The following is a 15,588-nucleotide window of genomic DNA, read 5'->3' as shown; positions in this document are numbered from 1 at the left end:
TCCCCATAATCTTCGAATCAATAGACGTGGCAGATGTATTTTCGAGTCAGTGAACGAGAATTATGCAGTGCATCGTCGGGTCAATTGCCATTCGCGAACAAGGCAATGCCACACATTAATGCAGTTCATCACCATTGCCAAAACGCGACGGAATATACCTGACACGTGTTAGCATAGGGTTAAATTACCGGGAGGGTGAAGGAGGGTGAAGGACGGTAATGGAAGGAGGGTGAAGGAAGGAGGGTGAGAAGGGTGATTTTGGTTCGGGTTTTCCTTTTAACGCAAATACGTGAATGAATGCGTAATGTATATTCACCCGTGACACATACATACATGCATACATACATATATACATACATACACACATAGTTATATTTCATACATAAGTGAAACCAAACCCAAACACACGCGCACACACACACACACACACACACACACACACACACACACACACACACACACACACACACACACACACACACACACACACACACACACACACACACACACACACACACCCACACACACACACACACACACACACACACACACACACACACACACACACACAGTAAAGCCTGTCATAAACTCGTAATATTAATAATTACTGAGGCGTCGTTAATTGCATTGTCAATATATTTTTGTATCTAATTGTATTTAAAGATGAGAGAGAGAGAAGAGAGAAAAAAAAAAAAAGAGAAAAAAAAAAAAAAAAAAAAAAATATAGGTAAGATATAGAGAAAGAAAGAAAGAAAGAAAGAAAGAAAGAAAGAGAGAAACACATGAAATTAATAGTGAAGAACAGAGAGAGAGAGAGACAAAAGAAGAGTAACCCTTACAGATGCTCCAGGCTAATGAGCAGTGTGAGGCAGCAGTCATGCAGAAAGGCGTGAGAAAGGAGGGCAGACAGGAGCGGTAGAATGAAACTGTAATTGTCTACATCGTGACTGTAACTCTGTCTACTAATGACTGTAACCTGTCTACTAATGACTGTAACCTGTCTACTAATGACTGTAACCCTGTCTACTAATGACTGTAACCCTGTCTACTAATGACTGTAACCCTGTCTACTAATGACTGTGCCTGTACTAATCTACCTCATGACTGTAACTCTGTATTCACGCCTCCTGATCTGTCACCTTATTAAAAAAAAAGAGAGAGAGAGAGAGAGAGAGAGAGAGAGAGAGAGAGAGAGAGAGAGAGAATATCCTTGATTTTGAGTATTTGATCTCACTATATCCGTCTCTCTCTCTCTCTCTCTCTCATTAAGCGCTATTTATCCAGGTCATCAGGAGTGTGGTAAGAGGCTGGCGACTTCAATAAGGAGGTGTTGTCTTTTCTCCTGTTCGTGTTCCCTCTCTCCTTCACTCCTTCATCCTCCCCCTCCTTTTATACCTCTTCGTATTGTCTCATTCCCTTTCTCCCCCTCTCCTCCTCTTCTCCTTTCTTCCTCCTTAGTTCATAGTTTTTATTCATCTATTTCCATCTCTCTCTCATTCCTCCCTCCTTATCATGCTTCCTTCCTTCCTCCCTCTCTCCTCTTTCCTCTCCCTTCCTCTTAAACTCTAACCCTCTCCCTTTTTTCTTTTCTCTTCCTCCATCTAAACCTTCTCTTCTTCTCCCCCCAACCTCTTTTTTCTTTCTTTTCTCTCCTTCTTCCTCTCTCCTCTCCCACTCTCAATCCTCTTATCGGCCATTACATCTTCTTCCCTCATTATCCCTTTATACTTACTGCCGCTGTTCTTTTGTCTTTCGCTCGTCACAAAATTCTCCTACCTATTCCTCACCCATTGTTCTGGTTGCTAAGTGTCTCTCTCTGTCTTCTTTATTCCTCTCTCTCTCTCTCTCTCACCCACTTTTTACTGGGAGTGGGTGGAGATGAGAGGGTGTAGGAGGAGTGGGTGGATGGAGGTGAGTGGCAGGTGGAGGAGGGGTAAGGAGGAGGAGGAGGAGGAGGAAGATAGAGGTGAAAGGAAGAAAGAGGAAGATGTAGGAGGATGGAGGTGAGAAGGAGACGGAAGAGGAGTGATCAGTTAAAGAAGAAGAAGAAGAAGAAGAAGAAGAAGAAGAAGAAGAAGAAGAAGAAGGGACGGTCATCAGGTTAAATTACTGAACGACTTCAACTCAGTCCAAACTAATGCATTAAAACGACCAAGATTTTTTTTTATATATATATAACCTTTAACTAAACTCAAAATATTCTAGCCTATAAAAAGATAATAATTTCGATGATAATTTTATATACGATAATTGTAAAATATAATTGCTATATTAACTCCAAATATAATATAGTGGGCGTAAAAATAATCGTGATTAAGGTAGTTTTTAGGAATATTTTATTTTATTTTCCAATTTTTAAACTAGATATTATATTCCTTCCAATACAAATAAGAATATAATTATCTGCTTTATAATCCAGTAAAACATAAAAAAAAATATATATTATATCGACTTCAAACAAGCAAAAAGTATGTAATATATTTTTTTTAAACAACAAATATTTACCCATTAAAATAAACTAATTATCAAAATGCGTGAAATAAAAAAAAGTTATAAAAGTATATAATCTCTGATTGGTAATTTGGTTAATATTTTGGATGAAATGGAGATTAATTATAATGAGGCGCTAAATACATTATATAATTGACTTAATCAGTATTAAAGGATGCTGATGACTCGCGTTCGTGTCTGCTTAGGATTTGGATTAATATTTAATACTCAGAAGTTGTTCTTACACACATAAATATAATACACACACACACACACACACACACACACACACACACACACACACACACACACACACACACACACACACACACACACACACACACACACACACACACACACACACACACACACACACACACACTAGTGAAGTATCGAAAATCTTTATACAAAAAAGTAATAAGGGCTGGAGGAAGTCTCACTACTGTAGTTACTGTTGGTAATTAATAGAAGCCCTGACTGACCCTTCGGGCCCCGAGTCAGGTGATGAGGGAGGGGAAGAGGTCCAGGGAGGGAAGAGGTCCAGGGAGGGAGGAAAGGAGGGTTAAGGAGGGCGGAAAGGAGGGTTAGGGAGGAAGGAAGATCAGAGGTCGGGGAGGGAGGAAGGAGAGCAAAGAAAGAAGATCGGGAAGGAGGATAGGAGGGTTAGGAGGAGAGAGGAGGAAGAGGGAGGTTGAAAGAAGGTAAAGGAAGAGGAAGAAAGGGAGATTAGAAATAGGGAGAACAAGGGGGAGAGCCTCGTTACGAAGTGAGGGAGAGAAAGAGTGAGAGACGGCACAGGATGAGCAGGCAGGGAGACAAGAGACAGACAGACAGGCAAACAGACAGACAGACATTACAAAGGGAGAGAGAAAAAAAACATGGAAAATCGCTCGTGTCGTCGTGTCTGTCGCCTCCAGTCCTTACTAAAACGCGACAAACTCCCTAAGACGTTGACGGATTTGCATTGAAACTCGACAGACACACTGAACACCTCAAGACCCCACAGGACTTTTGTTTAATTGCGTGATTTATTTCTTTGTTTTATGTGTGTTATTTTGAACTTAAGAGGAGGGATCTTTGAGGGCTTTCGGGTGTCTATTGAGTGCTCGACTTCAGGTAAACGAATGCTGGTTGTGTGTTTTAGTTATTAAAGTTGGGTTGTTCTCTCTCTCTGTTTTGTTTCTGGTGACACAAACTTTGGGGAGTAAATTCACGTGTCACTAATTCAATGACCCGGACTGACAACTAACCAGAGTAACTTAACTTAACTTAATCTCACTTAACCCAAATACTTCTGACTTAACCCAGACATGACGTTGACTTCTTTAACCTAACTTTATCTTCCCTTAACGTAATCTAAGTTCGCCTTAACCTATCCTATTCTAACTTAACTTAACTTTTTAATTTTTACCACGATCTAATCTATCCTCAACCTAACTTAACCTAATTTAACTTTTATATAACCTAACCTAATCTAACCAACTCAAACATAACCTAATCTTCCAGCCTAAACTAATCCACACCTAACGTAATCCGCTCTTTCAGGAAGTTAAAAATCTTAGGTCTAGTTGCGTGTGCGGGTGTGGGTGCGGGTGCGGGTGTGGTGTGGGTGGTGGATGTGCGGGTGTGGGTGCGGGTGCGGATGCGGGTGCGGGTGTGGGTGGATGCGAGTGCGGGTATCAACGTGACCCCTGTAAATCACTCACCTCTAAACGCGTTAATCCGAAGATGATGACCAGAGGCGAAATGTTTTTGTTGTGGTTGTTATTGTCTTTGTTGTTGTTGTTGTTTAAGAGGCTACACCAGGTCGTTCGCAATTGGTGTGCGTGCGTGCGTGTGTGCGTGCGTATAGACATTTGTAGTGTGTTTAAAGGCCTAAAAATCAATGTCTATTTGGGCCCCTATTCTAATAGGGGCCCAATTATAATGGGCCCCACACCTAATCTTCCCTATTCATATTAATATTACCGTCTGACTGTATGACATGTAACAGTCATACCAATTACCACTCATTAAAATTCTACACTCATAACAGACTGGACTAGACAGTTATCAGCCAGACCGAAATCAAGGACGTGATAACAAACCAGTTTTAGCTCATAGACTGGAACAGACAGGTGCCAGTTACATTAATAATTGACCAGTCTGTGAGGGGTCGAAGATGGACAAGATAGGTGCCATTAGAGAGTGGGAGAGGCACACAGGCACCATCACACACACACACACACACACACACACACACACACACACACACACACACACACACACACACACACACACACACACACACACACACACACACACACACACACACACCACACACAGAATAGCATCGTTTTTGGCAGTCTGGCAAAATGAGGGAGAGGAGGTGGTAGAAGGAAGAGATGATGAGGGAGGAAGGAGAAGGGTGACGGAAGGAAGGGAGGAAGGGAAGGGAGGGAGGGAGGAGTTGGAGGAGGAAGAAGAGGAACTAAGAAAAGAGGAGGTGAAGAAGTAGGGGAAAGGCGAGGGTAGGAGAAGGGAAGGAGAGGGTGTTAAAGGCGTGCTGGGGGAAGAAAGGGGAAGGTGGAGAGAAGGGAGGGGAGAAGGAAGTGGGAAAGGAAGGAATGGTGTGATAGGAAAGACATAAACAGGAATAAGAAAGAGGACAAAAAAGAGCGAATTGGAGAAAGAAATAGAGTGGAAAGAGAGGGGGAGTAACAAGGAGTGAAGGAGACATAAGGAGAGAGAGAGAGAGAGAGAGAGAGAGAGAGAGAGAGAGAGAGAGAGAGAGAGAGAGAGAGAGAGAGAGAGACTTCATCAAGCTCTGGTAGTTAAACGTGGCTGGCTGGCACCGTAGAGTTTCACGCTGCTGCTCGAGGCTGGTGACCGCGTGGGGCTGAGTACTGGTGTTCGTTCTGCTGCATCTACCAGCTCTATGAATACCTGTTCTGTCTGACTCATTGACTGATTGTATAACTGTCTGACTGACTTATACAGAGAGAGAGAGAGAGAGAGAGAGAAAAAGTCTTGTTATTGGTTCTCTCTCTCACTTTTAGCACCACCTCTTCTCGGCCCAGAAGATGAGAGGATGAGGAGGATGAGGAGGATGAGGAGGAAGCTATCAATCGCAGCAGAAGTATTAAACACTCATGACCGCTCCTCCTCTTCCTCTTCCTCCTTCTTCCCTCATCCCTCACTCTTCCTTCCTTTTTTGACCTTTTCCCTCACTCCCACCTCCATCCTTCCACCTTCACTTCCTCACCTCGCCCCTCCTCCCTCCTTTCCCTCCTCCTTCTTCCTCCACCCTCCTTCCCCCCCCTGCTCTTGCCCTTCCTCCCTCCTCCTCTTCATCTTCTTATCTCAGGAGTATTACGGCCTCGTCTTCCCCAGCAGTTCCCTGAGTCGTTCGCGTAAGACTCTGCCGCATCTCCTTCGGATTCCTGTTAAGATCCGCATTTTATTACGTTCGGGTATGCAAGAATCCGGCGTTAGTATTGTGTTCGGGGAGAGGTGAGTCCCGCCCCCCTCGACTCTCTTGTTTTATTGACTTTTTTTGTGATTGGTGATTATTGTTGTTGTTATTGTTTCTGTGATGATTGTTATCTGTGTTATTGTTGTTGTTATTGTTCTTATCGTGATTGTTATTATTATTATTATTATTTTTATTATTTTTATTATTATTATTATTATTATTATTATTATTATTATTATTATTATTATTATTATTATTATTATTATTATTATTATTATTATTATTATTATTATTATTATTATTGTTGTTGTATTTTTTCCAGGTCATTTTGGTAAGGTTATTTGGTCTGCTAATACTCTCACTAACGCTCTCTCTCTTCCTTCTGCAGGGCCTGTGAGGGGCGTGGGCGGCGCTCCAACACTGCCAATAAGGGGCGTGGTGGGAGTGACAGGCCCGCCCACGTTACCGGTGAGAGACCAGAAGGCGTGGGGGCGCGCCCACAGTATCCTTCATAAACATGGAAGGTGTGACGGGCCCAAATGCTGTTCCAGTTAGGAGCGTGAGGGGTGGCCGGCGCGCCCACACGCCTGCCCTGCCTGGCCAGCCACGCCCACCCGAGTGACGCCCCCGTTCTGGTGCTGTGGTATAAGGACGACGCCAGGTTTCCCTTCTACACGTGAGTACTGCTGAGGGGAGTAAGAGGGAGGGAGGAGGACAGGTCAGTACTAATTAGGGGAGAGAGGCATGGAGGAGGGAGGGGGGAAGGTGGGAAGGAGGAGGAGAGCGGGACAGAGTACTTTTGAGGGGAGAGAGAGAGAGAGAGAGAGAGGAGAGAGAGAGAGAGAGAGAGAGAGAGAGAGAGAGAGAGAGAGAGAGAGAGAGAGAGAGACTTCAATGCCACGTGTTCAAATTTATATATATTTACTTCTTAAACCCTATGACTGTATTTTAGGCCCTTATATAAATTCATATGTATATATATATGAATAAGATAAATCACATATATCGTTAAACTGAAGAACTGGTAAAGTTGTAAGAGTGAATAGTGAAGTATTGGCCCTGAGTATGATTGGTAGGGCGACCACCTCACCCCTGCCATCTGAGTTTGACCTCTTTAAACCCCTGTGGTAATAAGGCAGCGGTAGGAATCGTTTGTCTGTCTGGTTCTGTCTGTCTGTCTGTCTGTCTGTCTGTCTGTTCAACCGTCTGTCTGTCTGTCTGAGGGTGCAATGTTACTTAAATTAAGGAACTGCAGACAATATCAGATCAATTCTTGCAACATTTATTACTCCACCTTACGTGTGATGCATAGGAAATAGTCCCGAATCAACTGTCTGTCTGTCTGTCTGTCTGAGGGAGCGATGTTGCAAAGTTCATGACGATCTTATCATCATATTGTACTGTACTGCAGACAATACCTGAATAAATTTTGATACATTTTTGTCATCAACTGAGGAATATTTGCAATTGAATAGTTTGTCTTCTTCAATCTGAGGGAACAATGTTGGAAAGAGCTCGGCGATATTGCTTCATATGCTAAGAAATTGCAGACAAAAACAGATAAATTTGGCAATATTTATGTTTTTTTGTTCACTTATGTATAATGCAAGGGAAGCGTCTTAATTTAACGGTATATATGATTCAACCTGACGTAGAGGTATTGCAATATATCCTGTATGTCCCAACGATATTGCAACATTGCACCATATACATTACAGACAATATCAGACAAATATTGCAATCTTTTTTCCTTCTTCCATATAGAGGAAAAAAATTATACCCACCTCGCTGCGGCAGACCCAGAAACAGATGTTGCAATTAATGTTATATTCCTCAGCGATATTGCTGCATAGCCAAAAGAAATTACCGATGATTGTAGAAATAATTTGCAATATTTTTCACCCAACTTCCCCTTACAACATAGAGGAAACAGGTCTTATTGATGCTCTGTTTAGTGATGCTGCAATTGATTCTTTGTTTAGTGATGTTGCAATTGATTCTTTGTTTAGTGATGTTGCAATATATTCTTTGTTTAGTGATGTTGCAATTGATGCTCTGTTTAGTGATGCTGCAATTGATTCTTTGTTTAGTGATGTTGCAATATATTCTTTGTTTAGTGATGTTGCAATTGATGCTCTGTTTAGTGATGCTGCAATTGATTCTTTGTTTAGTGATGTTGCAATATATTCTTTGTTTAGTGATGTTGCAATTGATGCTCTGTTTAGTGATGCTGTAATTGATTCTTTGTTTAGTGATGTTGCAATTGATGCTTCGTTTACTGATGTTGCATTTGTTTTCTAAGTCTCACTCTGATTGCGTCACCCTAAGCAAAATCTTATTGAATATTTGCTATAATTATCCCTTAACCTTTACAAATAAGTAAATAGAACGATAGCTTATAGAACCTACCTGAGTCTTATGAAGCAATGTTGCATTTTTTTTATTATTATTATTAATTAATATTACTACCTGGAAGCAACACTCTGTCGGTTTAATTAATAATCTGTCTATTATATATATTCATCAATCTGTCTGCCCTGTCTACTCAATACTATCTATACTGTCTACTAAACAATATCTACTCTGTCTACTCAACTTTCTATCTCCACTGTTTACCCTACAATATCTGTTCTGTCTACTCAACAATTATCTCCTGTCCACTCTACCCTATCTACCCTGTCTATCATACAATCCATCAACCCTATCTACCCTGTCTATCATACAATCCATCAACCCTATCTACCCTTCATCATACAATCCATCAACCCTATCTACCCTGTCTATCATACAATCCATCAACCCTATCTCCCCTGTCTATCATACAATCCATCAACCCTATCTACCCTGTCTATCATACAATCCATCAACCCTATCTCCCCTGTCTATCATACAATCCATCAACCCTATCTACCCTGTCTATCATACAATCCATCAATCCTATCTCCCTGCTATCATACAATCCATCAACCCTATCTCTGTCTATCAACAATCCATCAACCCTATCTACCCTGTCTATCATAATCCACTACCATATCTCCGCTGTCTATTATACAATCCATCAACCCTATTCCCCGTTCATCATACAATCCATCAACCCCATCTCCCCGTCTATCATACAATCCATCAACCCCATCTCCCTGTCTATTATACAATCCATCAACCCTATCTACCCTGTCATCATACAATCCATCAACCCTATCTACTCTGTCATCATACAATCCATCAACCCATCTACCCTGTCATCATACAATCCATCAACCCATCTACCCTGTCTATCATACAATCCATCAACCCCATCATTCTGTCTATCATACAACCATCAACCCTATCTACCCCGTCTATCATACAATCCATCAACCCTATCTACCCCGTCTATCATACAATCCATCAACCCTATCTACCCTGTTCACTCACAATCCATCAACCCTATCTCCCTGTCATCATACAATCCATCAACCCTATCTACCTGTCATCATACAACCATCAACCCTATCTCCCCTGTCTATCATACAATCCATCAACCCCTATCTCCCCTGTCTATCATACAATCCATCAACCCCATCTACCCCTGTCTATCATACAATCCATCAACCCTATCTCCCCTGTCTATTATACAATCCATCAACCCCATCTCCCTGTCTATCACAACCATCAACCCTATCTCTGTCTATCATACAATCCATCAACCCTATCTACCCTGTCTATCATACAATCCATCAACCCTATCTACCCTGTTCATCATACAATCCATCAACCCCATTCCACCCCTGTCTATCATACAATCCATCAACCCTATCTACCCTGCTCCATCATACAATCCATCAACCCTATCTACCCTGTCTATCATACAATCCATCAACCCTATTCTGGTTCATCATACAATCCATCAACCTATCTACCCTGTCTATCATACAATCCATCAATCCTATCCCCTGTCTATCATACAATCCATCAACCCTATCTCCCCACCATCATACACCCATCAACCCTATCACCCTGTCTATCATACAATCCATCAACCCTATCTCCCCTGTCTATCATACAATCCATCAACCCTACCCCCCTGTCTATCATACAATCCATCAACCCTATCTCCCTGTCTATCATACAATCCATCAACCCTCACTCCTGTCTATCATCAATCCATCAACCCTATCTCCCTGTTCATCATACAATCCATCAACCCTATCTACCCTGTCTATCATACAATCCATCAACCCTATCTCCTGTTCATCATACAACCATCAACCCAATCTCCCGTCCATCATACAATCCATCAACCCCATTCTGTCTATCATACAATCCATCAACCCTATCCCCTGTCTATCATACAATCCATCAACCCTATCTACCCTGTCATCATACAATCCATCAACCCTATCTACCCTGTCTATCATACAATCCATCAACCCCATCTACCCTGTCTATCATACAATCCATCAACCCTATCTACCCTGTCTATCATACAATCCATCAACCCCATCTCCCGTTCATCATACAATCCATCAACCTATCTCCCTGTCTATCACCAATCCATCAACCCTATCTCCCGTCTATCATACAATCCATCCCCTTCGTCTACATACAACCACAACCCATCACCGTCTATCATACAATCCATCAACCCCGTATCATACAATCCATCACCCTATCTCCCCTGTCTATCATACAATCCATCAACCCATTCCCCAACCCAACCCTATCTACCCTTCATCACATACAATCCATCAACCCCATTCCCTGTCTATCAAAACCACCATCCCCTGCTATCATACAATCCATCAACCCCATTCTGTCATCATAATCCATCAACCCCATTCCCCGTCCAACAACCACAACCCCCCACACACCACACCCCCACAACCATCAACCCTATCTCCCTCATCATACAATCCATCAACCCCATCTCCCTGTCATCATACAATCCATCAACCCTATCTCCCCTGTCTATCATACAATCCATCAACCCTATCCCCCTGTTCATCATACAATCCATCACCCTATCTCCTGTCTATCACAATCCATCAACCCTATCTCCTGTCTATCATAGCAATCCATCAACCCTATCTCCTGTCTATCATACAATCCATCAACCCATCCCCTGTCCATCATACAACCATCAACCCTATCTACCCTGTCTATCATACAATCCATCAACCCTATCTCTGTCTATTATACAATCCATCAACCCTATCTCCCCTGTCTATCATACAATCAATCAACCCCATTCCCCTGTCCATCATACAATCCATCAACCTATCTCCCCTGTCCATCATACAATCCATCAACCCTATCTCCTGTCTATCATACAATCCATCAACCATCTCCTGTCTATCATACAATCCATCAACCCTATCTACCCCTGTCTATCATACAATCCATCAACCCTATCTACCCCTGTCTATCATACAATCCATCAACCCCATTCCCCTGTCTATCATCATACAATCCATCAACCCTATCTCCCCTGTCTATCATACAACCATCAACCCCATCTCCCGTCTATCATACAATCCATCAACCCATTCCCTGTCTATCATACAATCCATCAACCCTATCTCCCTGTCTATCATACAATCCATCAACCCTATCTCCTGTCTATCATAATCCATCAACCCTATCTCCCTGTCCATCATAACCATCAACCCTATCTCCCCTGTCTATCATACAATCCATCAACCCTATCTACAATCTATCGTCTATTTCAACCCCAGACTCGACAGAATAACTCACACAGGCAATAGAATCAAAACTATTCGCCCTAGACAGCTTACGCCCTGCAGAATACTGCAAGCGGTTTATGTCAATGGTTTCAGTCAACGAGAAGATAGACTAAATATAACGTAGTATAGTATTTGTGTGTTTTGGGTTGCTAGGCTTAGGTTCAGGTTAGGCTTCAGGCTAGGTTTGGGTTTAGGTTAGGCTTGGAGGTTTAGGCTTGTGTAGCTTGTGCAGGTTAGCTTGTGGCTTGTGTTAGTTTGTGTTAGTTTAGGTTAGGGTTGAGTTAGGTTGTAGGGTTAGTTTGTAGTTTAGGTTAGCTTTAGGTTTAGGGTTAGTTGGTTTAGGTTAGTTTAGGGTGTTTTAGGTTTAGGTTAGGTTAGTTTAGGTTAGTTTAGGTTTAGTTTAGGTTTAGGTTAGGGTTAGTTGATAGGTTTAGGTTAGTTTAGGTTAGGTTGGCCAGTACACATGACCTAAGGCAGTTTATACCACACAAGAAACAAAACACACACACACACACACACACACACACACACACACACACACACACACACACACACACACACACACACACACACACACACACACACACACTGCCTGAACGATACTGTATATACTGCATACTTGTCCATACAGTCACACGCACACTTAGGTATGCATTGAAGCGAACCAGGCGATAAAACACGAGGCACACACACACACACACACACACACACACACACACACACACACACACACACACACACACACACACACACACACACAGATGGACATATACAGGAGAAATAAAAGAAATAACAGGCAATTTATTTTATGAGAAGAGGACACACACACACACACACACACACACACACACACACACACACACACACACACACACACACACACACACACAGACGCACCTTCATACAGATACAATTCAGTCGACAAACATACAACGAAATCACCTGTTTTATGTAGATATCGTGACAGACAAACACAAACAGACAAACACAAACAAACAAACACAAACAGACAAACACAAACAGACAAACACAAACAGACAAACACAAACAGACAAACACAGACAAACACAAACAAACACAAACACAAACAGACAAACACAAACAGACACAAACACACACACAGACAAACACAAACAGACAAACACAAACAGACAAACACAAACACAAACACACACAAACACAAACACACACAAAAAAATATATATTATACTTTTTTCTATCCGAACTGAGGCCAATTTATTCTATCAATTTTATTTATTTATTTATTTTATTTTTTGTGAATATTAGAAAGCAGAGGGAGTTAGACCATGAGATTATTCAAATTTCTTCCGTGTTTGTTTCTTCACACACACACACACACACACACACACACACACACAGTCACTCATCTGTACCTGACGACAAGGTGACAACAAAGGTAGTTATTTAATCACGACAATTTAGACAGACACGGATAGACATACAGACAGGTAAACAGAATGCCAGGTGAGTCAATCATTTTATCGGGGACAGGTGTAATGATATGAGCGCCAAACTGACAGCCAGTACAAAGCGCTTTCACTCTTTTATGCTGTCGGACGCTGCCGGCTGTCAGACCAAACACACGCACGGATATTTGCCGGCTTTGTAGGGCCGGCAGACGGTTCTATTCTGGGGAAAATTGGCTTGTCTGGTCCTATTAAAGAGCTCCTTGTATGTCTCTTGTAACCTATTTTTACTCTACAACTTCGCCTTATTTATTTTCTTTCAAATAAGTGACAATAATCCGTTGAACCAGGTGTGTTGCTCACGTGTTAATTAAGTAAAAAAGCTGAAATAAATTGTATGGTAAAAAATATTAATGATAACAAAACAATAATAACAATGTAATAATAATAATAATAATAATAATAATAATAATAATAATAATGATAATAATAATAATAATAATAATAATAATAATAATAATAATAATAATAATAATAATAATAATAATAATAATAATAATAATAATAATAATAATAATAATAATTTGTTTCCTGGTTGACAACACTTATCACTGATCTCAGGTTAAGTGTTGACCTACATATGGCAACATTGTGTGAGGACCAAGTTTTTTTTAACATTATTGGTTTATGTGATTGATTGGTTGATTGATTGATTGATTGATTGATTGATTGATTGATTGATTGATTGATTGATTGTTTGATTGGTTGGTTGATTGTTTGGTTGATTGAGTAATTGATTGTTTGATTGTTTGATTGGTTGGTTGATTGTTTGGTTGATTGATTGTTTGGTTGATTGATTGATTGATTGGTTGGTTGGTTGATTGTTTGATTGGTTGGTTGATTGATTAATTGACTGATTGATTGATTGACTTATTGTTTGTTTGATTGGTTGATTGATTGTTTGATTGGTTGATTGATTGATTGATTGATTAATGGATTGAATGAATGATTTATTGGTTGATTGATGGATTGATTGATTAAGTGAGTGATTGTTTGATAGATTGATTGAATGGTTGATTGATTGATTGATTGATTGATTGATTGATTGATTGATTGATTGGTATGTTTATTAGTAGAGAAAGAGGAGGAACCAAACACTTGACAGCTTACCAATAAAAGTTTGACGACTGGATGGCAACAGCTCTCACCAATATCCAGATACCAATCGGTTTTTTTTTATTATTTATTTATATTTTTCCAGCGTTCGTGGTAATACAATAAAACATTCTACAGATTTAGAATTTTTTGGGGAGTAGTATTACGCAGTTTATAACAACAGTGTTTTACAACTTTTAACAACAACAACAACAAAATAACAAGAATTTATGATCTTTTGATACTGTGTTGACGATTTTTATGTGTTGATCAGCATATGGCAACACGATGTCGATACTGTGTTCTGATTGGTTGTTTGGGTGATCAGCGTATGGCAACACGATGTCGATGCTGTGTTCTGATTGGTTGTTTGGGTGATCATCGTATGTAGGCATTCTTTCAGTTGCATCTAGTGTGATTGGGTGATTGGGATCGGTTCTATTAGGCCCCAGTTCTAATAGGTCCCAATGGTCTTTCAACCGTTAAATCCAGGTAACACATGAATGTTCACCGTTAAACACAGCTTACAGGGGAAAAGTTACCGTTAAATACAGCTCCAACAGTACACCGTTTACCGTTTGTTCAGTACTACACTCTGAACGGCAGAAATACCCCCTTGACCTTCCCTGGTACATTACAAGGTCACTCTGGTAGCCAATGTTTGAACGGTTAAAAGTCATACATTATTTTTTTATTTTTATTTCTCGACTAAATTCTGTATTATTTATCCAATGTCCGTGGTGTTTATATGAGGGAAGGAGAGTACTGTGTGTGTGTGTGTGTGTGTGTGTGTGTGTTGTGTGTGTGTGTGTGTGGGTGTGTGTGTGTGTGTGTGTGTGTGTGTGTGTGTGTGTGTGGGTGGGTGTGTGTGTGTGTGTGTGTGTGTGTGTGTGTGTGTGTGTGTGTGTGTGTGACTTTCTGTATGAAAAAGGTTAGTGAATTAACAAACAAGTTGAGAGTTGCTGGTAAAATTTTTTAATTGGAGTTCTTGAGGGAAAATAAGAGTTGTTTTAGGGGAAAATAAGATCGTTGGGTTTAGGGGAAAGCAATAGGGGGGAAAAATAAGAGCTTTTAGTTAGGGGGAAAAATAAAAGGGTTTAGGGGAAAAATAAGAGCTGTTGGGTTTAGGGGAAAATAAGAGCGTTGGGTTTAGGAAAAATAAAAGGTTAGGGGGAAAAACAAATGTTGGGTTGGGGAAAAATAAGAGCGTTGGGTTTAGGGGAAAATAAGATCGTTGGGTTTAGGGGAAAAAAATAAGATCGTTGGTTTAGGGGAAAAATAAGACAAGGTTTAGGGGAAAAATAAGAGCGTTGGGTTTAGGGGGAAAAATAAGAGCGTT

The 15,588-nt window shown here is 40.8% G+C and overlaps 1 protein-coding gene across 2 annotated transcripts in view; it reads left to right on the top strand.

The window, feature by feature from the left end:
* Window positions 1-6,337: 6,337 nt before the first annotated feature.
* The window catches only part of LOC121873886 (hemicentin-2-like), a 93,127-nt gene continuing 83,876 nt past the window's right edge, over window positions 6,338-15,588 (top strand). For both annotated transcript variants that reach the window (XM_042377760.1, XM_042377759.1), the window contains exon 1: window positions 6,338-6,620. The gene's annotated coding sequence lies outside the window, so the exon portion shown is untranslated. The remainder of the gene's footprint in view (window positions 6,621-15,588) is intronic.

The sequence above is a fragment of the Homarus americanus genome, unplaced genomic scaffold (assembly GCF_018991925.1).
Source record: "Homarus americanus isolate GMGI-L3 unplaced genomic scaffold, GMGI_Hamer_2.0 scaffold25827, whole genome shotgun sequence".
Lineage (NCBI taxonomy): Eukaryota > Metazoa > Arthropoda > Malacostraca > Decapoda > Nephropidae > Homarus > Homarus americanus.
Note: the sequence above shows the minus strand (reverse complement) of the source record. Positions and strands in the feature narration are given on the sequence as shown.